The sequence below is a fragment of the Monodelphis domestica genome, chromosome 2 (genome assembly GCF_027887165.1).
Source record: "Monodelphis domestica isolate mMonDom1 chromosome 2, mMonDom1.pri, whole genome shotgun sequence".
In the NCBI taxonomy this organism is placed as follows: domain Eukaryota; kingdom Metazoa; phylum Chordata; class Mammalia; order Didelphimorphia; family Didelphidae; genus Monodelphis; species Monodelphis domestica.
The window spans coordinates 508,305,378-508,331,234 of record NC_077228.1 but is presented as its reverse complement, the minus strand read 5'-3'; the positions used below and the strand labels follow the sequence as shown (position 1 = coordinate 508,331,234).

Below are 25,857 nucleotides of genomic sequence, written 5' to 3'. Positions count from 1 at the left end.
GATTCACTGTAGCTCAGGACAATTGAGCCTGCCTTGTGTTTTTTAGAGAGGTAGAATGGAATCTAGCTGCTGAAATTGCCATAGAATGCCCAAATTGATTATGAAAAACTGTGTTCTGGCTGTTTGGTCAACCATGGATCTCACCTAAAATTCTGAGATGGCTAACCCTCATGGTTAGCTGTATATACCTGCTAAACACACACGCACATGCACACAGAGTAATCATGAAGGGAAGCTATGAACCCAAAAATAAATCTCAGATAATCTCTAAACCACGTTTCTTGTAACCAACAGACTTACCTTCCCCTCCCACCAAACCTTGGGCTAACTTTGGAGTCAAGCTGCCTCATTTCAGTGGCCATTTTCTCACTTGGAGAAAGTGCTGATGAAAAAACCAAAAGGTGAATAAGGATAGAAGATAAAGCGTGGATAATCCATAAACTCCCAAACAGCAAAGCTGCTTGGACTTGGCTTTTTTTTTGTAAGATGAAGTTTGAGTTTGTTAGAGAAAAACAAAACTTTTGCATTTATTTATACCTTCTAGCTTCCTCAAAAACATACAACATGATGTCCTAAGTAGCCTGCAAGGTCACTTTTGCAATTTGGCAGTTATAGGAATAATCTTTAACTGCTGATGTACTACTTACTAGTGAAAAGCGTCACTCACTATACTAAGGCTTGTTTTATTTATAAAATGAATAAGTTTCAAAAGAATAGAGAAAAATTCGAAAATAAATAAGCTTCAAAAGAATAATACACATATGCTTCTTTCTATTTTGAACTTTTTTTTTTTGCATTTATTTTCTTGGCTAAGGCATGGTCATTTTCTCTGGAGTCAACATTTGAATACCTACAATGTGTTTATTGCCCAGTAAAAAGAAAGATATTAAATAAGGGTTGGAAACCCCTTAAAATCTTTTTTTTTTGGTTTTAATCTTACATAAATAAATTATAAGAGTCATCATGGTTGTCCTTCCCACAGAGCCTAATCCTGTTAAACCTCAACAGAAATGAAGATTTTTCTCACTGAATTCTGCAAAGACAGCATTGAATGAGTGACTCCTATGGGTTGGTGAAAGATGGATTCTTCAAACCTTGTTTTGGGGACATTTCATGGCCCAAGTCACTTTCTGGCTTTTCAGTTCAATGAAGCCTGCATGGGGAAAGGTGGGACTTGATGTCATTAGACTAATAATGGAATTGTGTGAAGGGCCAGTTCTCATTGCTATTTTTAGGATTCAGAGATGAAAAGTGCCCATTCCCATTTAAGGAGGGAGAAACTGAGGTCAAGAGAAAGTTAAGAAATCATATACTTATGAAGTGAGAAAGGGACCATTAGAGGTCCTAAGTTTCAAACCCCTTATTTACAGATGAAGAAATTGAGGCCCAGCAGTTAAATGGTTTGCTCATAGTCACACACACACAGTAGTAAGACAAAGAGTGAACTTGGGGTCTTTGAACTAGTGCTTCAGGTTTCCATTTCATAGACACCGTCTCCTATCCAGAACCCTCACAGAATGAATTGTTTTTAATAGAGTTTTCTGGATAGTTGAAGGTTTATTGTTTTAAACAACAAAACATTTTTAATTGTCACTTTATTTGGAAACATTTTTGAAATACATGAATGATTTCCCTACGTTCTTAAATAGATTATCTCAAACTCAACCTCTTCTTAAGGCAAAATGATTAGATGATGGCCCCAGGGACTAGTGAAGGGGTTTGTTGAGATGACTCTCCCTTACATCAAATGGATGCTCTTAACCACTACTTTTTTGGTCATCCTGCCCCATTTTTAGTTTTCTGCTTCTTACCTACTGTGGCTTTATAATCCAGATAACCAAGAATATTAGAACTGTGTGTAAAACATGAATACATGGGTTCTTGGAGTTCTCAGATGAGTTAAGTGCGTGAACTTTGTTAGTAAACATTGTTGTCCTTAATGCTCCTTTCCTCTTCCCAATACCACCTTGCAGTTTATTTTGTGTCATTCACTATATACTCAGATATATACGTGGTTCCTCCTCCATTAGAATGTAAGCTACTTAAAAAAAAAAAACGTAAGCTCCTCAAGGACACAGTTTCTCTTTGCCTTGTATCCCCAGAGTTTAGTCCAGTCTTCTCATAGAAGATAAGTAGCATGTAGATTAATTCTGCTCTTCGGGGGTCTTGTCTTCTTTTTCCCTTCACTTTTATGATTGATTGAGGTAGATGAAAAATGGTATGAGATAGCATTTATAGGATTTGAAGTCAGAAGACCTGGATTCAAATCTCAGCTGTGTTATGTTACTACCTTCATGTTTTTGGGAAAGGTTACTTAACCTCCCTGTCTCGGCTGGGATAATCTTCTAATATCTGAACCAGCAGAGAAAGCTAGGTGGCTCAGTGGAGAATGCTGAGCCTGGAGTCAGGAAGACTTGAGTTCAAATCCAGATTCAGGCACTCATTAGCTGTGTGACCAAAGGGAAGTCATTTAATCTCTGTTTGCCTTAATCCACTGGAGGAGATGGCAGACACTTTTCATTATCTTTACCAAGAAAATCTGTTGGTGTACTATGGGTTTGTGAAGAATCAATCAGGTAAGATGAACAATGTTGCAAACCAGGGGATTGGATTTGGACTCCTTTCTCTAAAGTACTTCCTACCTCTAAGACTATGAATTGATCATTTTAAAATCCTGGAGAAGTGTACTATCACTAAACTTAATGAGAAGCTTTTCCAGGATTGGATTAAAGCAATTATTTAAATTCTTTTTTTTCCTAATTAAAAGACTACAAATTTCAGGGTCACTATGTAAAAACATCAATGTTAATAGAAAGCATGGAGTTGGTTTTGGTAGATACCAATGAGAGGCACTAGAAGTAGTTAATTTGTGCTCAAACTCAAAGAAAATGTCAGTACTATTAATATAGGCTTAGATACAACAAGAAAGAAGTCCATTTGTGCTCAGACCTAATTTTAAGAATCTGGAGTCAACCTGGAGAGAGAGGAGGGTGGGAAGTTCCATAGGCCTTTAACAATAGGCTAACTCTTATCCCTTTGGCTCGCCATAATTTTAAATATAGTAAACATCTTAATTTCCAAATAAACTTGAATACTGTTATATAATGAGCGGATATATAGCCCCAGATAGGAGGACACTAAGCAGGGACCTAGTTCGTCTTATTCCCTGCCAGATATGTCTTGTCTAGAAATAAGTTGCTGTTTTTATGGTCTGAAAAGTTCGAGGATCATGAATAATTAGATAAAATGCTGGCATGAGCTATAATTGAAACAATGTTCCTATTATGAAGAACTCACATTAGAACTCTTGGAATCTATGCACTCTAGACATCATTTGATTTGTTAATGAGTTCCTTTAAGCCTTTTATCCTTGACCTGAAATATTTGTCCATAGTTATTTGGTTTCATTTATAAATTTGTTTGATGACTTAGCAGCTGTACATCAGGGGTTTAGAAAGCCTGGAGCATAACAGCAGATGGGCTCATCAAGATGAGTATCCAGAATTGTTCCTTTTTGAGAAAGTGGAGCTCTGGCAACTTTTTCACTTTCTGCATGAATAATAAAGATACTTGCATCTATCTCATGTGATATACTTTTCAAGGTTAATTCACCGTATTTCATTGGCTCCTTGTAGAGTTTTACAGGCTCTGAGAGATTGCAATTTAGTATAGCCATGCTTGGACTGCTTGCCCAGGATGATTTCAAAACCATTTTTGTATAGATTAACATAATGCCCCCAAAGTATTGGTAGCCTTAGCTTTCTGGCTCCAAAATGCCATGCAGGTTGTTATTTATGCCAAGTAACCATTGCAGAGAGGAAAAAGAATCCTTGCTCTAATTTTGCCACATAGTGCTGGTTAATCTGAGAGACCAACCAAAATGAGGTCATATAGAGAAAAGGAAGGTGTTTGTAGTACCTGTAGCCACAGATATTGCTTGACCACCTGCTGCCAGTTTGGGAGAAGGGCAGGTCTGCAGAGTGGCATTTATGAACAACTGTGGTAGGCCTACTTTTGCCAAGAGAATTGGAGGGACCACCTTTCCTGGAGTCTTCCAGAAATATTCTTAGCAGTTTGTAAAGAAAAATTTCTGGGCTTAAACTCTCACAGAAGTGAAAATGGTGTGTGCTCCATAACTTTTTTAGTATGCATTTTTTATCCAGTAGAAAATTTGTCTTTTCTCCGTACCTTCCAAAAAAGGACTATTTTAGAAATGAAGGAGATATTCAAAAGGGCAAGAAAAAATGGTTCTTGATATAGTTCTGTCTAGATCACTATCCATTATTAGATATATAATGCTTGATGATTACAAAGCACTTTAATAGGCATTAGTTCATAACACTTTGGGAAAAGAAGGTCTGGGGGCAGCTGGGTAGCACAGTGGATAGAGCACCACGTCTGAAGTTAAGAGGACTTGAGTTCAAATTTGGCCGTAGATACTTCCTAGCTGGGTGACTTTGGGCAAATCACTTAACAGTTGCTTAGCCCTTGCCGCTCCTGATACTAAAACAGAAGGTAAGGGTTAAAAAAAAAAAGTAGGTCACCTATTATTCCCATTCAACAGATGTGCACTATGGCCCAAAGAAATTAAATGATTTGCCCAAAACCACACAGATAATTAGCTCAACCAGAGTAGAGCCCCAGACAGCTAAAGTCCTAATGCTTTTTTACTGTTCACATTCCTACTCTTGACGAAGGGAAGGGAGTACAAGATTTTTACTGTTATTAATCAAACCTCTGTTCCTTCTTGAAGTTTGTAAAACTCTCCAGGCTTTATACACTAACCAAAGCCAGATTACTAGAGAGAAAAATGTCAGTGTCTCTTAAGACTTCTGGGGATCACCTTGCTATTAATTCTCCCTTGGTACTTTTGGGTAAATGTGAATCTTGTTCCTAGTCACAAGATTTAATTGAGGATATTCAACCTTGGGCTGGCAAGGCCGAGATATGCACACACAGATTTTTCTAAAAGCAGGGGATGATCTCTGTTTCTGGATTGCCCTTACAGTCAAGGGTTAAGGCAGCCAGGAAAAGACTTTCTTTTGCATAGTTAGGTGATGCAGGATGTTGCTACCACTGCTGCAATTAGTTTTAACTTGAAGAAATGTGCAAAGAACATCAAAGCTTCCTTAGGCGTGCCTATTCAGAGAGGATGTAGCCAACTGTTTATAAATAGGTTACAGGTTTTAAACGACAAAAGGTGACTTTGGACTCTCTTTTTCCATATCGCCTGGGGAAAGTATAGCCTAAACACTAGGTCGGATTTGTGTTTACAAGGGTTGTGACCCTTCCACACTTATGGCATCATCCGATATTTGGAGTATGTTTTTGTCTGTGAGAGAAATTGCCTTCCTATAACCCTAATAAAGCAAACTTGGGGCTGCCTCTGGCTTCTGGTGAACATTAACCATTTCTGTGCCAGTTATGTTCATGTCACAATTTTGATTTTCAGAGCTCAAAGTCAACGTAATTTGGCATTTTATGATAAAAGTTTCAGAGAGGAGCAACTAGTGGAGCTTTCTAGCACTTAAAGCTGTCCAAAACTTGAATGGGCCATTTCTTTAGGTAGTAAATTCCCTGTGACTGGCAATTTTCAAGTAGAAACGACAGTTGGAGTGATGGGATGGAAGTCAAAACTAGGTCATCCCCCTACTCAAAGATTGTGTGATTCTGAGTTAATGGGCCAGTGGTGTCTCTCAATGGAATAGGTATTTTCCTGTATACTGGGTTATTAGGGGTTAAATGCAAAAGGAGCCTTTTTCCTCTGGGCTAGGCAGGAAACTTCTCCTGCCTTATTAGTCACCACAGGTGACCGGCAAGAAGAAATTGGCCAGGTCTGGGAACTCAGCATCTTGTCTTCCCTGTGACGCTTTGTGCATTGTGTTGCAATAGCTCGCCAGTGTCGATAAGGGCCGAACAGAGTGAGGGCTCTTCCTGTTTTTCTCCTTTTGCTTTACTGATTCCACAGATGGCTCTGCTGTACCCTGCCCGCCCAGAAGAGAGATGTCACTCTGTCAGGCCCTTAGTACTTTGTCTCGGGAAAGCTTCCGTAGCTTTGCTGGACAGACAGCTAGCTAATAAGCAAGCCCCCCACCCCTTCTCATTAGACTGCCCACTCTGGTTTCACATTTTGTTTGTGGTGGTTGTTTTAACGAACCTTTTGGTTTTGTGGGGAACTTCCGTTACACTAGTTGTGTGTGGTTGGGGATGGGGAGGGACTGACACTCGGAGGATTTGTGTTCCTAGGACAACTGAAACAACACATTTAAACAATGAGTGAGCAGGCGACCCCTCCAGGGCCCCTTGGATCAAGCTTGGAATGAGCCAGGCTCCCACCCCCACCTCTTTTTGACCCAGGACTAACTCTCACATTATTGGAGTTCTCCTTTACAACCCTTAGCTCTTTCTAATCTTAAGTCACAGCCTAACATCAGCTCTGTGCAATCTGTGGAAGGGTCCAGATCCTGGTGGTAGAACCTAGGATTCTAAAGTGACTTCCTTTTATGTATACAGCTCTTGAGCCATGGTATGCCTCTGTATCATGGGCCTCCTAAAGATCTTGATATGTAGAAAACTGAGAACAAAGGACACATGCCTGATAGGGAAAGTGCCACTAGTGTAACTGTATTACCAAGTTACTGCCATTGATCAGTTGGAACCGAGTGTTGTGTCCCTGACGAGCTATTGCGTAAATGGGCAGTGGTCACTAAGAAATTGTTCCAGATGGGTCCAGGTGTGTCATCTTGGATGAATTTTTATTACATACAATCACCCCAGCATGTCCCCCACTTGGCAAATATTATGTACAGAGAAAGCTGATGGAGGACGGCTGCCAGTTTTATGACTATCACTGGCGAATCAGTGATAGCATGATCTGAAACTATGTGTAAAAAGAGTAGGAAGAGTGATCATTTGGCCTCTGCTGGTGATGTCATCAGCCAGGGCAATACATGAACCCCTACTGAAAGCCAAACCCCTCCCTCTCTTCCCCCTTTGGGCTGGTAGTCTATTAGCATCATGTGACGGGCAAAGCTGGTCATTCCTCAGAGGACTGGTAATATTTTTGGTGATGTGATTGAGGGAAGGGAGAGAGAGGGCCATGAACACTCACTTGTCATTCTTTTAATGGCTCCGTTTCATTTAGAACTGCTCCAAAAGCTCTGGGAAACTCCTTAGTTTATAAAATAAACTTTTGTGAAAAACAGTTCACCTGTTTACTGAAGGTGGCTGAAATATGGGTATCTTTGGCAGGATAGAGAAAATTCCAAACAACCTCTGCAGTTATGCAATAATTCCAAAGATTAAGAGCATTCAAATGCTAAGCCAGAGTAAGCAGAGTAAGAGCTTAGTAATATTAAGACCCCCCCCAAAAAAAATCACTGAAGCTACTTAAAACAACATATCTCAGTAGATATTTCTGAGGGAGTAAAAAATAGCAAAGATCTCATTTTATTTTTTCTTGGGTTTTATTTTGAAGCCATATGCAACCGTTTTTCCTGTCATTGGAAATGATTCTGGGCAAGTAGGGAACTCAAGACAGGCATCCCCTCCCTCTCAGCCAGAAGTAGAACTCTTATACTGTTTACATTTATGTTCTAGCTTTTATCATATAGATTTGTGTACAGGCCTTATCATTCCTAGTAGAGTGTAAGCTCCTTGAGGCAACTGGATCCTTTCTTAGTTCTCATTGTTATCCCTTCAGAGTCTAAAATGGCACTTTGCACGCAGTAGGTATTCAGTGTTGAAATGAATAACCTCACCTCTCATCAGAAAAGAAATTGTGACTTTTATTTTATATCTTGCCTATGAATTGCAAGTACCCTTTAAAGAACTTGAGAGCTCTCTCTGAAGTATAGCATTCTTCCCTCTCCTCATCATCACAATTCAACTTGCTTTTCACCCTGGTACTTTACTCTTCCCCCCAGGGCCCTCCTACTCTGGAACTTCCCTGCACCATGCCAGCCAGACTCTTCTCCCCCTGCTGAGTTCTTTCTGGTGGCTTCCATTTTGGGGATGATACAGGCCAACCAACCTTCAGTCCCCTCCTGTCTGTGCTTCTGATTGTCCTGGTCACCATGCTCTTACCAGGTGACCCTTCTCTTACCTATCCCCCTTTCAATTCTCTTGTATTTTCCTCTTAGAGGTAAATTGCTTGAGAACAGGGTCTTTCTTTCTTTTGCTCTTGCATTTGTATCCCTAGTCTTAGTATAGTACCTGGCAATTAATAAATGCATGTTACCCAAGTATTTTTAGCAATACTTGTTCTAGTGGAAATCTGGAAGCAAAATAGACAATTATTGATTAGGCAAACAAGTTGTAGTACCTAAAAGTAATGTAACATTGTTGCACCAAAAGAAACAGGATTATGTTGAATATCATAAAAGCATGAGAAGACATATGAACGGATGCAGTGTAAAGTAATCAAAACCAGAAAAATGGTATACATAATGATTACCACAATGTAACTAAACTACAAATAACAACAGAATAATAGAAATCGAATGTTGAGGGAGGAGTATCTTATTCTCTTTGCAAAGAAGAAGAACTGTGGAAAACTACTACATGTCGGGCTTATTTAATGTATTGGTTAGTTTTGCTGAACTTCTTTTCTTTTTCTCTATTTAAAAAGTCTGTTATTAAGGATGAGAAAGCTGACCATTGGGAAAAGTAAAAACCAAAGATACCAACTTATTAAATTTTTGAAAAATAAAAGTTTGTTGGTATAGATACCAACTAGTATGTCATCTCTGTTCCTACACTCTGACTATGCTTTTATACACCTTAGGCATTTGACAGTTGTTTGTTGAAATGTTGTCAGCCTTGGTTTTCTTGTTAGGTTTTGATCGCCAGACTATTAACCTTGCCATTTTTTTAGAAATCACAACATGTGCATACTTATTTTATCTAGAAATAGACATTTGTTTTCCTGTTTTCTGCAACATGTGATTTGTTTTTATTGTTTAAGGGAAATATGTCAGTAACAATTTACTAAGTATTTATCATGTGAAACGTATTAAGTGTGGTCCCAGCACAACAAAGAAATATGCTTTCTGCAAACCGTCCTAAAGAATACAGAGAGACTGATCCCCAGGTGTCTAGACACTTGGTGATAAATTCTTTGGCCATTGGCAACCCATGAAACAAAGATAAGTCTGGGTGGACCTCAATTTTGTGCCACCCTCTTGTGCTATGACATCAATAATAACACAGGAAAAGGGGACAGAAGATGCTAAAACTTGGGAAGTTTATAGACCAGTTGATAAACTACAGCTTAGCCATTGGAACTCTGAATGTGAGATTGTTGACCTATTTTCAATGAGTGGAATACTACCAAAAGAACTGAATCATACTAATTCTAAAATTCCTACTACAAATGAAACCAGGAGACAAAAAGCAAGTTTTAGCTAAATAGAAGTATGGCTCTCAGGTTTTCCTTGAAGAAACAAACAAAAAAAAAAGGAATTGGCAGAGTTGGCTTTATCATGTGTGTCCCAATGTAGCCAGAAACATCATTTCGTGGCGTACTGAGTCACCTCATACAGGATTGATGACAAGGATTTGCAAAGACCAGGAAAATAGTTGCTTTTGTGGTAGCATCTGTTGCAGAGGATAAAAAGGTAAAGAGGTTCCACAGATTTCTCTAGATGAAATCAGCAAAAAACTGAGAATAGGAAAGATCAGCTAGAAATAGATTGGAAAGCATAGGTCAAGAATAAGGAAAGTGATTAGCCCCAAACTCACACATTCATGCCTCTGCATTGTAAATATTTTGAAAGAAAAAATTGGTCGGCACCAGACATGGGAAGCACCAAATAGCATTGTGAAGAAATGAAATTAGGTATATTTTTGCAGATAAGAAATGGCCTTTGAGAAATGCCTGAACAAATTGTGGTATATATTGGTGATGGAATACTATTGTGCTCAAAGGAACAATAAAGTGGAGGAATTCCATGGAGACTGGAACAACCTCCAGGAAGTGATGCAGAGCGAAAGGAGCAGAACCAGGAGAACATTGTACACAGAGACTGATACACTGTGGTACAACCGAATGTAATGGACTTCTCCATTAGTGGCAATGCATCAATCCTGAACAACCCAGAGGGTTACAGGAGAAAAAACACTATCCACATTCAGAGGAAGAACTGTGGGAGTAAAAACACTAAAGAAAAACTACTGCTTAATGACATGGGTCAAAGGGGATATGAATGGGGATATAGACTCTAAATGAAAATCCTAGTACAAATACCAACAACATGGAAAGAGGTTCTGATCAAGAACACATACGATAGATACCCAGTGAAACTGTGCATCGGATATGGGAGGGGTGGGGCAAGGGGAGGAAGGAGAGGAAACTGATTTTTGTAACCAAGGAATAATGTTTGAAGTTAAAAATAAAAATTCAAATTTTGAAAAAAAGAAAGTGCATTATATTAGGAAAAAAAGAAAAGAAAACCTCACTCTTCAGTTAATTGAGCCCATGTGTCCCCAGCACTGGCCAACACAATTTCATTTTTTCTCTTAAATTTAATTCTTCTTTCTTTAAACCCTTATCTTCCATCTTAGATTTAATACTGTGTATTGCTTGCAAGGCAGAATGAGCTAGGCCAGTGATGAGCAACCTTTTGAGCTTGGTGTGTCAAAATTTGCCCCAAAAACCGAGCATAACTTGGGTGGTGTGTCACTTTGAGAAAAAAACCATAATTTCACGATATTTATAGTTTAGCAAAAGTATATAATTGTAATATATAACTGTATTTAATAAACCAAAAACTAATTATTAAAAAAAAGAAAGAAATGGCCTATTCCTCAAGTCAGTCATTGTTAAATTAGTATCTATGTGCTGATGACAAGGAGACCAAAAGAGCTTAAAAAACAACCTTAGTTAACTCTGGACTGACTCGCCAAATGAAGAAAGATGGGAGGCAACGGTAATCCAGGCTAGAATAAACTGGTTTGCAAAACCTTATAGAAAAGGATGAGGGAAGATTAATGTTGTATCATGAAGCAAAGAAGTAGCACAAAATGAACAATTTATAAAAAGTTTAATGAGAAGGCTGAAGCTTGGGGGTGCCAGAAGGCATGGAGTCAAAGACCTGAGTTCAAATCCAACCTCAGATACTCACTAGCTATATGGCCCTTGAGTGAGTTGCTTTACCTGTTTGCCTCAGTTTTCTCATCTGTAAAATGAGAATAATATTGTGAGGATAAAATGAGATAATATTTGTCAAGTGCTTTAGCACAATGCCTGGAAAATAGTAGATGTGTTATAAACACTTATTCCCCCACCCCCCTTTTCTCCTCTTCCCCTTAGTAAGCAGTTGTCTCAAGGGCATTTGTGGATAAAAATCATAGGAAGACAACAAACAAGAAAAATGGAAAAGCTCTGTAAGTGCTTTTTTAATAATAATGTTTTCACCATTAAGGACAGTAGAGCTATCATACATAGACTCTAACATTGTCCCAGATGTGCTTCTAAAAAAAATCAAGAAGGAAAAAACAATGGAAGAAACCTGTGCTGCAAAGTGACACCATCATGGGGGCATTAGATGTCAATTCACACAATATCTGAAAAGAGGAATGGTTGGGGGGGGGGGGGGAAGGGCAGGAGGAGTTGAGTTGTAACTAATAACCAAGAAAAAGCAATGGGAGAGTGTCAACATTTTATGAGAATCATATACACCCATTGAGGGCATCCTTGATGAAATTTCAAATAGGAAACAAACAGGCTTCTTCACAAGTGATGTTCCATGGGAAACTACACCCGTACCATCACATGATCACAATTGATTGAACAATATGAAGAATACCAGGTCCTGCTTTGCTTTGTTGATGTCTAAATTTTTTTTTAAACTTAGGCTAGAGCAAAATACAACCTTAAAGGCTCTCTTCCAAGTGAGGTGTCTTTCATTAATACAATAAAATCTGTCAGTGTTCCTTAAAAAATATGCAATGACAAACATACTTTGGCTAGTGACTCTTACTATAAATATCAGATGAGGCATAAAATAAGGAGATTTACTTTAAACAAAGGTGTTTGTCACTGTGGTGGAAGGAGAGTGGACCAGATTACTTTCAGCAAATTACAAAGCTTCTTTAATGATGCCAAACATTGATCAGAAACAAAGATCAATCTTTTTTAATTCCACCAGTTGATTAGTTTTCTTATAAGGCTATGAGATATGGAACACAATAGTTTTCTGAAGATCTGAAAATGATTATCTCACAGAGGACAATGTAGAGATGTGATTGGTAAGGGAAGGCTATGACAGATAGTAGGCAAGGAACTTCTCAAAAGAATTAGTAAACTGTCATTAGGAAAACAAAATTACTGAAGAGGTGGCACTGGTGAGGTGGTAAAAGGATAATGAGTGAATTTTTCATGGCTCAGATAACCACTGAACTTCTTTCAGTATAAGGAGAAAGTGGAGAAAGCCTATGTCCCTTCACGTAAGCCAAGGACTAGTCCAGAGATCCAGAGGTAAGACAGGCAAAGATGGGTTAACATCTGTTTTGTGGGAGGGGGCATCCAAACTGATGAGATCACAAATCCATTGGAGTACGTTAGTCTATTTGACCTTATTCATTATCAATAACTGCTAAAATAACCCTCCTTTTATCTGCTCTGTTTTTGTGGTAACCCTACCTCCATTAAAGATTTTCTTAAGAACTTGAGTACTTCAAGTATCTGTAATCATGTTGGTGTAGAATGTTACACCTACACAGGCAAATTACAGTCCTTCTATAAATTGGACTTAAAATGTTATTGTGCCTGAAAAACTCACCCAGTGTCCATCCTGATGATAAACCATTGATTCTTGGGATAGCATACATGCAGTCCATCAATGGGCCTGTACCCCCAAAACTCTTTTTAGTTTGGTAGGCCATGCCAGAGTATGTATACATACATACATAACCTTTGAAGACTAAAGATCACTTCCATTCTGTGATGAAATATCAACAGAACATTTTAGTGAGAGACCTGGCATAAAGGTAGTAAAATATTCTTGTCTTGAGTGAATTATTATTCACAAAGCTGGTTTTAGTGGCACTAAAAATCAACATAGTAAAGTGTATACTTCAAAGTATGTAACACTTTAAAATAGCAGTAATCTTGAAATTCCAAGGAGCAAAGGTAAGTCTGGGTTAATACATTCACCCTTTAACTCAACGTTTGCTTCCCTGAGAAGAGCTGGTTTGATCCTTGGGAAGGCTGGACCTCCTTCCTCATTGTTTAGGGCCCCTTTTCTGCTATTGAAAAATGCTTCAGTGTGTCTAAATGGGGTAAAAGTCTATTGGGGGACAATGCTCCCTTTCTGAGTATATTGTTTATCATGTTGATTTGGGCTGATGCCCTACACTCGGATTTTATTTGAGAATCCTTGCCACTCTAGAGCCAGAGCTAAGAGAGACTTAGAGGTTTTAGTCCAAACCTCTTTGCACAGGTGAGGAAACCAAATCCCTGAAGTAAGAAGGAATTTGCTTAAGATCACCAGCATATTTCGCAGATAGCCATCAGCTACTTACAGCTACTTACCATTTTGTTCAGAAGTGTACTTGAAGGACCCATTTTTTAAAAATGTGTAGAATTAACAGGAAGATCATTGGTTGGGAGTCAGGAGACCAAGATTCCAATTCTAATTTCATCACCTGCTAATTGTATTGCCATGGACAAGTTACAATTCCTCTGGGCCTCAGTTTCCTCTTCTATAAAATGAGAGGCTAGATCAGATCAGGTTCCCTCCAGCTCCACTAAATCTGTGATCTAAGGGGAAGGAAGAGGTATATGGTACTGATTTTTTGGTTGCAAATAGTGGTACATGTTGTCAAGTTTTCTTCTTATGTCTGTTGAATAATTTTAGGATAGAAATAATTATGTGTTTCTTGATTACTGTGAATTTCTTACATTAGAGCTTCAGGTGGAAAACTTCAGGTTCTTGAAATGCAAAGTCTCTTTTGAAAATCTTTCAGTCACGATTCCCAAAAGGATAAAACAGCCTGTGTTATCAGAGCCAGTTGTTTTATAAAGCTCTTGGTGCTACCAGCAGGGTTAGACAGTTTCTCCACAAAGGGTGCAGGGATACACCGGGTATAAACAACAGGAAGAGGGCAAGAGAAGAAGACAGGAAAAAATTGCTGTTGATAGCCTGGTGTCCTCTGCACCTGTCCAAGGTGTCTGCCTGCCATAAAATAGTATTTATTCTGCTTGCTGCTTATCTGATGTAGGAAGCAAATAAGCTATTTCTTAAACACATGAAGGTGTGTATTTATAAATAATGGGTAGCCAAAGTGCTTTGGAGGGAAGTTTCACTTTTTACAATGGCAACAGCCCTGGCCATGCTTCTGGAGAACTAGAGATGCTTGCAACAAAGATGTTCAGAACCTTCCTCTCTGATGGTATCTTAAGCCTCTTTTCACTTCCTTTACATAAGAAGTCTTTGTTCACTGAAGGGTTGACATTAGCAGTTGGCTTGTGTAGATGTCTATTGGAGACTAAGTGGAAATGATAAGGTGTCCTAAGGTCAAAGGGGACTAGTGTGGGGTCAGCACAGCTTTGAGAGGGGGAAAACCTAACCCCTGGGGCCTGCAGGCATCAGCACTAAATTGTAGCCTGGGAAATGTTCAGTTCATCAACCATCTTTCAGCTGCAGTCAAAGAAGAACCAATGGCAGCTTGAACAGTCAGCAGGAAGAGAAAGGACACAAAGGTTTCTTTAGATGGGGTGAGCTAATTGAATCTGGTTGTGGTGTGGTGTTCACTCCAGAGACAGTTTCTGTGGAAATGCTGTTCTGCTTATTGTGAGATGGCAGAAAGCAAGTCAGAAGACAAAGATGAACCTCAACTATTGGGTCCTTTGGTGAATGTCATGATGGAAAGCCAATTAGGGGAGATCTAATTAAACCTTCTGGCCAGCTTTTCCCCTTCTAGTTTCAGATTGGGAGAAGAAAAGTGAGGAAAGGAAAGTTAATTGTAAGGATGCAACTGCATTTCTAATTCTCTCTATATAGCACACCTGGCTTTTACTAATTTCAAGAATTCTAGTGCTATAAAAATATTTTTATGTATACCGATGAGTGTAAACCAAAAGTCCCCTTTTTAGGGAATATCCTTTGTGTTGTTTTTGGATTTTATATTCAAAGTCATTAATGTCCAACAAATTATTATCCCATGACTTGTATTAGAATTCAGTTGTGCCTCATACTATACCACTTCAATAAATGATTGATGTTGGGGGGAGGGGAACTGGAGACAATTTTTTCTCTGGTATGGTTTTAAATAGTAGAGACCCAACTATTAGGGAGAAAAGAGGGAACCATTAGAAACTAGTCAACTTTGATTTGCCCTATATGTTCTGCAGTGAGCTTAGAATTAAACTTGCTACTATTGTTCCATCAAATGTTTATTTCTCTTTGAAGTCGAGCTAATGTGTAATATAATGTTTGAGCCTAAAAAAGGAGAGGAGAAAATTGCTAACAGTGTCATCGTCCCCTTCCCCCCCCCCCTTCTTTGCAAAGGTAGAAATCTGTGTGTATCAAAAATTGCATATATGTTCAGGCTAAAATGCATTTGTTAGCTTTTCTGAATTACTTTTTTTCCTCTCTTTTAATCTCTGTCAAGAGCAAGAGATATTTGGAAATGAAGGTGATATAAAAGGAAAAGTGTTAATAAAAAAATTTTAAATAAAGTCAATTTGATGCCCACTAAAGTGAATTTGGATTAGTGAATTTTCTTGGGATGTCCTATTATAACCAGTCAGATCTCCTTTTTGAGGCTCACAAGATTTCTCTAGACTGTATTCAGAGTTTTGTAAGAAACCAGAAAACTTTCTGTTTGTTCTCCAGGCACCCTGAGCTTTCCAGTAAGACTCCTTGATCCATTTTAAACATATTTATCATGCCTTTAACATAGCACCATCTCTAAAATACTGGATCCATTCAAGCAAACATTTTCTCTCTCTCTAATAGGGAGAACTCACTAGCCTTTTGACTCCCTTTCCCTTGTAATCTTGCAAGAAGCATTCCAAGAATGGCAGTTGCTTAAATGAGACTTGAAACGTTCCACTAAAGCCAAGATGCTTCTGTGTGCTTGGGCTTCTGTTCACAAGCTGTGTGGTAGGAGATAAACAGAAACAATATTGGGGGAGAAGGACTTCTGGTACATTGAACCATATCCAGGGAGGCAGAAATAATTAAAGTTACAAATGATCTTCCCAGGGGGGAAAAAAAGTTGCCATGTTATGCTTCAGCAGGAGGCAATACCAATTGCATTTAAAACAGGTGCTTACTGAACTGTGGACTTCTTTGTGAAGCTTATTGGGAGGTTAGGGAACCTAGATTCCCTAGGCCCATTCTAGGCCCTATCCTTTAAGCCAGAGGAATAGATAGATATGAGGTTTCAACTTGTGTTCAGCAAGGGGGTGGGGGAGGACAAGGGCCCTGAGGGGCTGGGCTGGGGGCCTTCTATTCAGCTATTCTTTAATGCTACCTCTAATTTCCAGCCTGCTAATTGCAATTGTGAATTTTCAGCCAGATGTGTGAGGTTATATTTTCTGTACCAAATCTCTCATCCTGCCATATCATATTTATAGGCCTTAATCCAGTGCCTATTTGGTCTTGGCCAAAATTTGTGGGCTTTTGCATAAAACCTTGAGAAAACTCAGTTTGGTTTATCACTAGAGGAGATTAGTCACCCACTAAAAGATACATTTATTTATTTAACCTTGAAGGGTTTTCTCCTGAGAAGAATATTTCATTTTCTCAGTGCAACGAGAATTTTTAATGAAAAGTATTCTGCATGGAGCAGTCCGTTAATCCAGTGGAAGCTAAAGATGTTTGAAGCTCCCTAGAAACTGCTGAACAAGATTCATGGTTGTGCTCCCCACCTTACTTTAATATTGGGGAGAAAATATGTACCATAAGAAAGACTATCCCCTGGTTTGACTACTGTTGAAATATACCCCATTGTAGAGGACACACAACATGAGAGAAGGGAATCCTCACTCCTAGGGTTGCTGTTTCAGTATTAACAGTCAAACTGGAGCTGAAATGTAAGACTGTCTCCTGGCCTCTTCAGTGACACTAGAAAAGCTTTGGGAAAACAGCCAACATCTGCTTATCTTTCCTGCAGTGGAAATGTTCATAATTGCAACGTTCAGTTTCCTTTGACTGAAGATAAACAGATTTCTGCTTGTTATAACTAAGAAGTATGTTTACTGCATTCTTTAGATGTATTCCATTTTTTTTTTGACAGTTGAGAGGAGGGTCTCCATAGGCATCTGGTTGTTACTGTGCTTTTCTTATCTCTCTGTCTCTGTCAGTCTCTCTCTCAAGGATGACTATATTTTTTCTCAATATATTCTGTCTGTTACTTTTTTCTTGCAATCCCAAGTTATGGGGATGCCACCATAATAAGATTCCCACTGCGTATAACTCCATTTACCTGTTGGCCTTCCAGATTATCTTTCTTACAAACTCCATATTTCCTAGGTCATAGCTCTTTTGAAGGATTTCCATCAGTCCTATGTGGCTCCTCCTTTTCTGGCTCCAAAGCTAGAATGTAGACGGAGTATTAGCCCTAGACAAGCCCTGGTGTTTTCCATCCACTGGCGATTCCCAGGTTGAAAACTTGTTTGTTCCTGTTCCCCGAAGACCAAAAGATTGAACATTTCACCCCGGTGATGGAGACAGTCCTTTGTGTGCCTACCCAGGGTGTGGCTGTCCTGGCATGATTTCCTCCTGGAGTACGCTGTCATGCTTCAGGTGTGGCAGAGATAGCTCAATTGAATCTGCCCTGTCAGCAGAGAATGTAAATGGAGCTTCTGCATACCATCTTGGTTGGTGCTACTACCTCCCTGCATATAGCCAGTGGGCCCAGGGTTTGGTTCCCTTTCTCTGTTTAAGGGGGTGTGCCTACCTTGTCTAAATATAGAGGTCTGTGCTTGACTAATTTGGGAAAGGAATGGTAGGATAGCCTTAGCAGGTCTTGCTTCATTAGTTCTGATATAGTAATTCTTAAAGCAATAGTATCACTTTTTTTTTTTTTGGTTGGGATGTGAGACTTGACCTTGTACATGACTGACTGTGCCTGGCCTTCGATTCTATAGACAATTAGGGTTCTAAAGCCAGAAGCTGGCTCCTTATTCCTAATACTGAAATAAGTCACTCTCAAGAAAAATCCGCATTTGTAGTGAAACCTAACAGAAAATTACTGAGTTTCACATGTCAAGGACTTACATTAATGCTTACATTGAACGTAAAAGGGAGAGGCTGTTTTCACTACTTTTAAAAATGATAAGCTACCTGCTGTTCAAGGCCACCGTATCTGACCCTCATTACTTTGCAGTGGTAGGTGTCATTCAGTCCTGAATGACTCTTTGTGACCCCTTTTTGGAGTTTTCTTAGCAAAGATACTCTAACGGTTTATCATCTCCTTTTCTAGCTCATTTTATAGATGAAGAAACTGAGGCAAACAGGGTTAAATGACTTGCCTATGCTCACACAACTAGTAAGTGTCTGAGTCTGGATTTGAAATGAGGTCTTCCTGACTCTCAGCCCTATGCTCTATTCACATATTACCTAGTTGCCAGTAGGGTTGACTTAACTAATTAGCCTAACTCTGTGGTCTCTAGATCATTGCCCCCCATTTTACAGATGAAGCAAAGACCCAGGTTCAGTGACTTGCAATTGATCATAGAAGCTTGCCATCAGCTGGAACTGGAACTTGGTTCTGGTGCTTTCACCCCCCACCCCCCATTCAAACTACTAGTTATCTCTTTCTTCTCTTAGCAATACATAGAAAAACTACCTGAAGGATTTTTCTTCTCCCAGACATTGAAAGCCCAGTAGAAGTCCATTCTGCACCACCAACCAGAAATCTGAAGACCCCTTACATTTTTGTTCATTGAAAAGCAAACAAACCTGGCTCCGTTTGAACAGAAGCAGGGTTTGTAAAACAGTTGAGCCCATAGTAAACTGACTCACTTTGGCATTCCTAGAGGGTTAATTAACACTTTTACAAAGAATACCCTATTTGGTATTTTTCAATTCAGTGTCCAAGTAACCATAATGATGTCATTTTAAACCTTTGGGGAAGGTTTAAGGAACTCAAAGCACTTTATATAAGTATTATTTCAATGATAATGTCCTAAAATCTCTCATTTTTTTCAGTGATAAAATGAAAGCCCCAGAGGTTCAGGGATCTGACCAAGAATGTATAGCTAATTAGTGACAGGACTAGAACATAAGAATCTCCCTCCAGTGATTGGTTTCCCTCCACAACCTTCTCTCCTTTCCGTATATACTGGAGAGATTGAGTGTGTGGTAGTGGAATAGTGATTTCAGTTTCACCATTTATGGGTCCTTCTTTCCTCTACTGCTGATCACATCCCAGGTAAGGAGTCTCTTTGAAAACTTTGACCTCTATAAGTCAAGCCCAGACATAATGGCAGTTTATTGTGACTGGTGAAGCTCCAGTGCCTTGGCCCAGGGAGTTGATACCTGGCTGGCTTTGAGCCATCAAGAGCCCCTCATTGCTTCCCCACCACTGCTAGCCATTACGGGCCCACTATACTGAATGGCTGCTATTAGTATTTACATCTTCATTTTGCATGTAGAAAATGAACCTGTGGGTACAGCTAAGTGTCTCAGTGGATTGAGAGCCAGGCCCAGAGATGGGAGATCCTGGGTTCAAATGTGACCTCAGACACTTCCTAGCTATGTGGCCCTGGACAAGTCACTTGACCCCCATTGCCTAGCCCTTACCGCTCTTCTGCCTTAGAACCAGTACACAATATTGAGTCTGAGATGGAAGGTAGGGATTTTTTTTTTTAATGAACCAGTCCCTTGCACATAGTAAAGTCATTCGTAAATTTTTATTAAATTGAATTTTCACTTACTCAAATTGTGAAACAAGGATTAGAACTCAGATCAGCTGTGTCCAACTCCAGATTGCTACCTCCTAGTGCTTTTGGTGGAGCTCAGTCTGACTGCCTGGATAACTCTTCTTTCAGTACACTCACTGCAAGTCATCCTTAATCCACAAATGTACTTTTACATCCCTGTGTACAATGAAAACTATACCTTTTTTTCACTGGAAGTTAATGTAATTGAGCTTAGGGTCACATACATTTCTCCTTCAAACTTCCATGTGCTCTCCCCTCATCTCTCCTGCAAAAATGGCCTTTCTGATAGAAGGTGACTGAAGCTGTAAAATTCTATTACATATTGCACCCCACCCCCAAGTGACGTCAGGCTTCTGCTACTGACAACAGCAAACTGACAACCAAGGTAGTTGGGGTTAGATTAGGCATTTTTAGAACTCAAGTAGATTTTTATGCATTTAACTTGAGTCCCTGCTGAACCATTTTTGGAATATTTGTTGAAAAGGCAGTGAGAGGAAGGAGGGAAGTCCTTTGTATAAAAGTATTTTCCTTAGCTGGTCCTTCTTGATGCTGAAAGTTTGGTGCCTGACAGGAAATGACACAGACATGTTTGATAACAAAATGACAAGAGGAAGAATCAAATGTAAAGTCCCTGGCCTGTGTGAGAAGACTGGAGATCAGATGGACACCTCCTGGGTGACTTGGAATTGAATCCTTCAACCTGACAATGAATTAGAATATCATACTTAGGAAAACATTGAGGTTGACTTGTGGGGCCCATGTTGAGAACAATTAAAGTTCAAAAAAAAAAGAATGGTGAGGGAGGAAATGAATGGCTGTGTTAGTGGACCTCTTTTGGTTCCCTTAGCCAGGAGTCTTTGAACTTTTGTTAAAAGTTCTGTTCAAGAAAATCCTCTAATGAGAGGAAGGAGAGGAACCTCCAAAGTCATAACTCTGTGACCGCCTGCAGTTTGCATTTTAATGCAGTTAGAGCAGCCTTTTCTTTCCAATTTTTCTTCTAGACCAACATTTCTTTATAGAATACATTTCCTACCTGCTTCCCTAGATTACCCCCCAGAGAATCTAGGGCATGCTGTGGGCATTCTATGCAGGCAAGAATAGTGTTTTTGCCTTTCTTTTTATACCTAGAATTTAGCACAACCGCCTGGCCCTTAGCAAGTACTTACTAATAGCTTATTGGTTGATTGATTACTCAGGACTTCCCTCTTAAAGTAGGCTCACTTTGAGTTGAAATCCTTACTTGGCATTTGATATCCTGTTGGGTTATTTGAAGTTTGAGCAGTAGTCTATAGAAATGTGACAAAATAATTTAAAGTATATGCTCCTTGAAGGCAAGGACTCATTTATTATTATTATTATTATTATTATTATTATTATTATTATTATTATTAGCACCCTCAGGTTGAATGCACTAGCTTCACATATGGTGGGTGCATAGTAAAATTGGATGTTAGATGGGACATTGATTGGCTCTGGTCTATTACCACTCAACTTTATGCATATTCATAATTCTATGCATTATTAGAAGAGTTAGATTTTTCTTGCTTTTTTACAAACATGATTAGTATAGAAATGTTTTGTATGACTTCACACGTACAATGGGTATTATACTGCTTGCCTTCTCAATGAGTAAGGGAGGGGCTAGATAGCTAGGGAAAGAATTTGGAACTCAACAAAAATATTCACTATAAAATAAAAAACTTCTAGGTAGTCAGCACTATTCTATTTAACAATGTATATCTGAGAACTTGTCAGCTGTGCCTTTGAGCTGGTTTCCAAAGTAAAGTTGCCCTCTTCTGTAATTGGCTTATGTAGGCAGGAAGCAGGCAGTAAGTAACCCCTACAAAATGCCAGCTTCTCAGAAAAGAGCTTCAAGGTAACCCAGCAGCCCCCACCTTCCATTCCTTATGCCGTGAAAAAAAAAATCACAAAAGTAACTAGAAACAAGGGCCATCAAGGACCTGGCAAATGGAAAACATACACATTAGCTGACGATCAGGCAGGCCAGAAGTAGTAAGCTCTAAATAGCAAGCCTTTCCTCTAGATGGTTTGTGACTTGAAAGAGACAGTTTACTGTCATCTTCGCCACCTTCCTGATCCTTTAGAACCATAGTTCTCTGTTTTCCTTGGATATGGCTCTTTTAGCCCCTAAACAAAGCAAGTAAACAGGAAGGATCCTCATCCCTTCAGGATTTTGCAAACTTCAGGATGATTGACATGCAAACCAAAACAAAATCTATAGTCCACAAAAACCAAAGATGCTCTTGACATCCTGGAGCACTGTCTTTGCCTTTGCATGAATTTTACTGTGCCTGATATAGATCCTTTTTGGGAATTGGCTTGAGGAAATAGGAGTATGAGTTTTACATCAGTCATTTGCCCTACTAGCTCTCCTTCATTGAATTCTGCCTTGAAACAAAGAAAGCCAGGTAAAGAAAACTGAGCAATGAAAGAATAATTCATAATAATAGCTGATATAGTGCTTACTATGTGCCAGGAACTGTGCTACATGCTTTGCAATTATTATCTCATTTGATCCTCATAGAAACCCTAGGAAGTAGGGACTATTATAATCACCCTCATTTTACATATGAGGAAACTGAAGCAAACAGAGGTGATGTGACTTACCTAGAGTCACACAGTGAATAAGTATCTAAGGTTGGGGTTGAACTCAGATCTTCCTGACTCCAGGCCCAGTGTGCTATTCACTGAGCCACCTGGCTGTCCCCCAAACAACCAAGTCTGAAATTGTTTACTATAGTCTTCACCCCCCTGACTAGATGAGGGGGGGATGTTTTACTCTTTGTTCTCCAGAACCAGGATTGGTTCTTGCTGATCTGCATTCCATTGCTTTTTGGTGTTTTTATTTATTACAGTCATATTCCATAGATTATTCTCTTGGTTCTGCTTTCTTTGTTCTTCTGTTGTTTCCTCCTTAAAATCAAGTAGCCACATCCTGTTTCTAGGTAGAGGGGAGCTGATAAAAAGAATCAAGCAACACCTCCCTTCACAGAACATAACATTTTAGTAGGGAAAACAAGAAGTACATACAGAGTATGTATAAAGTAGATGTAAAGAGGACAAGTACAATTGAATCCAAAGGAGTTAAACACCAGGTAGTTTGGGAGGAAGGGCACCAGCAGTTGGGGGCATCAGGAAAGGTTTCATGTAGGTGATGCTTAAACTGTCTTAGAGCGAAAGAGGGATAGTCAGAGGCAGAAGTGAGGAGGAGGGAGTGCATTTGGGAGTTGAAAAATATGTCCTCCACCAAGGCACTGTGAGGGAAGGTGGATTGCATGTAAAAAACTAGAGAGGAACAGTTTGATGGAATTACAGAGTACAAGAGGGAGATTTGGGAAAGAGAGATTGGGGCCAGTAAAGGAGTGAGATGGTCAAAGCTGCACATATGGGAATGGACTAGAGGGGGGAGCCTTGAAGTAGAAAAACTAAGAATCTATGGCAATAATCTAGGGGAGAAGTGATGAGGACCCAAACTCAGGTGGGAAGAGGGTAGAGAGAAGCGGTGGGAATATGAGCCAGCAGAGGCAGAAACAACCTGCTTTGGCATCTGATGTGGAGTATGGGAGGGTGAGGGGGTGAAGATAGTGTCGAGGTTATAAAAACCCAGGTGGTCCTCTTAACAGAGGAGGGCCTTAGAAAAAAGCTTGAGCAGAAGAACCATGTGAATTTTGCCGTATTGCTGACACTGATCGGCTTCACTAGTGCCAAAGCTTTTTGGGAAGGATGCTTGTAGGTGACAAACTTACAAGAATTTACTTGTCTCCTGGCCCTGAGATTTCCTATTGCTGATTTCTTCACAATTCGCTTTCTCTTGGGCTCCACCTCTTTAGAGCAGAAAAAAAGATTTGTTGACAAGAACTACTCTTTTTTTTCAAGTCTTGCACAAATGCAGATGTCTCTGAAAATGCAGCTTACAAAAAACATCTGTGTGCTTGACTCGGTTCCCACGGTGTTTTCTTCCTGTGCCCTCTTTTTAAAGCTGCAGATGTCTCAACTTCTCCACTTGCTTTGGGCCTAATACCACTTCCCTGTTTCCTCCTGCCTCCAGCATCATTGATGGTAGTTGTTTTTATCTTGGCTGCAATCTCTTTCAGTAACTCATTGCCCTTTTTGTTACTAATTTTAATTTCTACTTCTTGGTACCTAAATGTTCTAGTTTTCTGAGTGTGGGCATAGGATTTTTTTCCCCCTGTTCTGTTTTTAACATCATGTCAAGAGACATCTTGCCTTTAACACAATGGCCAGGCCCTCTTTTATTTTTTTTAAAGACCATGCCTCCTGTCTTAGAATTAGATCCAAAGCAGAAGAGTAAAAAGGGAGGGCTAGGCAGTTGAAGTTAAATGACTTGTTCAAGGTCACACAACTAGGCTATATCTGAGGCCAGATTTGCCAGGCATTTTAATGCATTTATCAAAAGACAGCTTTTGGGGAAGAGAAAGAAGGTTATATTTTAAACATTTTTACCATCTTTGCTTTTTTTACAAAGCCTCCAAACTGACTAGAACCTACACAGTCTAGTTTGTAGCAACCCTTTGATTTGGAACTGGAAAATTGCTTTATCAGACCAGATTCTCTGGGTATCTCATCTGACATCATTGCCCCTGAAGTGCCCAGACCTCCTCCACCATGGGAAGAAAGCATTCATTTCTCCCAATGTGTGATCTTCTACAAAAAGAGTCAGTTCTGTCAAGAGAGTTAGAAATGTCTTTAACTATCTCCTTTTCAAAATCAGGACCTGTTCTCTCATGCATCCCCTAGATCTGCATAATGGAAGTATCCACAAGCATGGGATACTTTGTACATTTATTGAGGTTTCCTCCATTCTCTCATCCCCTTCTTTCTCTCTCTCCCCCTCCCTCTCCCTCTCCCTCTCCCTCTCCTCCCTCTCCCTCTCCCTCTCCCTCTCCCTTTCCCTCCCTCCCTCCCTGGAATTGAAAGATCTTTTGGGGGTAATTGCAACCTGTTTTCATCTGTTGAAAGTGTATTTCTCCTTTGGCAGCAGGGTTCCTACTGCAATAATTATAGGTGGACTCTCACACAACTTGTTTAAAATTACTTCCTTTGTCTTTTCCTCATTATTTTCTTTTACATGGAACAGAAATGCTTCTTTCTGTGTTTCATGGCCCATTGTTAGCAAAGGTTGTAGGAGCTTGCACAAGCAAGGAGCAAAATATGTAGAGGCCTCAGGAATAAGGCCATGTCCTGAAATGGAGATCCTGAACTATTTGTACCAGCTTTCCTCCCCTGCCCAAACATTCAAGATGGGAGAGAACCAAATCTACTGTTGGGAGTGGTTACAAGTTGTGACAATTTCCTCTTTTCTCAGACCTAAACTAACACTTTTGGAATTTTCTTTTTTTCACCTTGTATCTGGAGTATGAGATGAAGGTTCAGGAAGGGTTTCATTTAGAAGGTGTTGCTTTTAGCTGAATCTTGGAGCAAGAGAGGGATAGTCAGAGGCAGAAGTGAGGAGGAGGGATAGTTCAACACCTAGACATCCAGAAGGAAGATGAATTGTGCATAAAGAAGAGGGACAATTTGATAGAATAATAGAGTTCAAGAGTGGGAATCAGAGACTTCCGGGTAAACATGGTAGCAGTCTAGACGCAGGACTCTTCCTCTCCTCAGCACCCACTGATATAGAATACCTCAAAAGGCAAAAATACCAAACCCATATGATCAAAGGGACTCTACAGTAGGGCGCAGCATTGAAGGTACATGGGATTTGGGCATTTCCACACTATAAGGGGGTGAAAATGCTCCCACCATAAACGTGAGCTGACCTACCCCACCCCCCTTCCCCACCTACAGAGCCAGAGTCAGAATGTGCTAAAATCAATGAGTGAGTGAGGGGCACCTCTAGGTACTTGGCAGCTGACTAAGACCACCAAAGACCTACCCCTGAAAGCAGCTAGATCTGAAACCCCAGCAGGCTAAAG

General features: G+C 39.7%; 1 protein-coding gene across 6 annotated transcripts in view; it reads left to right on the top strand.

Annotated features, from left to right (window-relative positions):
* SSH2 (slingshot protein phosphatase 2) overlaps nucleotides 1–25,857 on the top strand; it is a 264,955-nt gene that overhangs the window by 151,119 nt on the left and 87,979 nt on the right. The gene's annotated exons all lie outside the window — the stretch shown is intronic.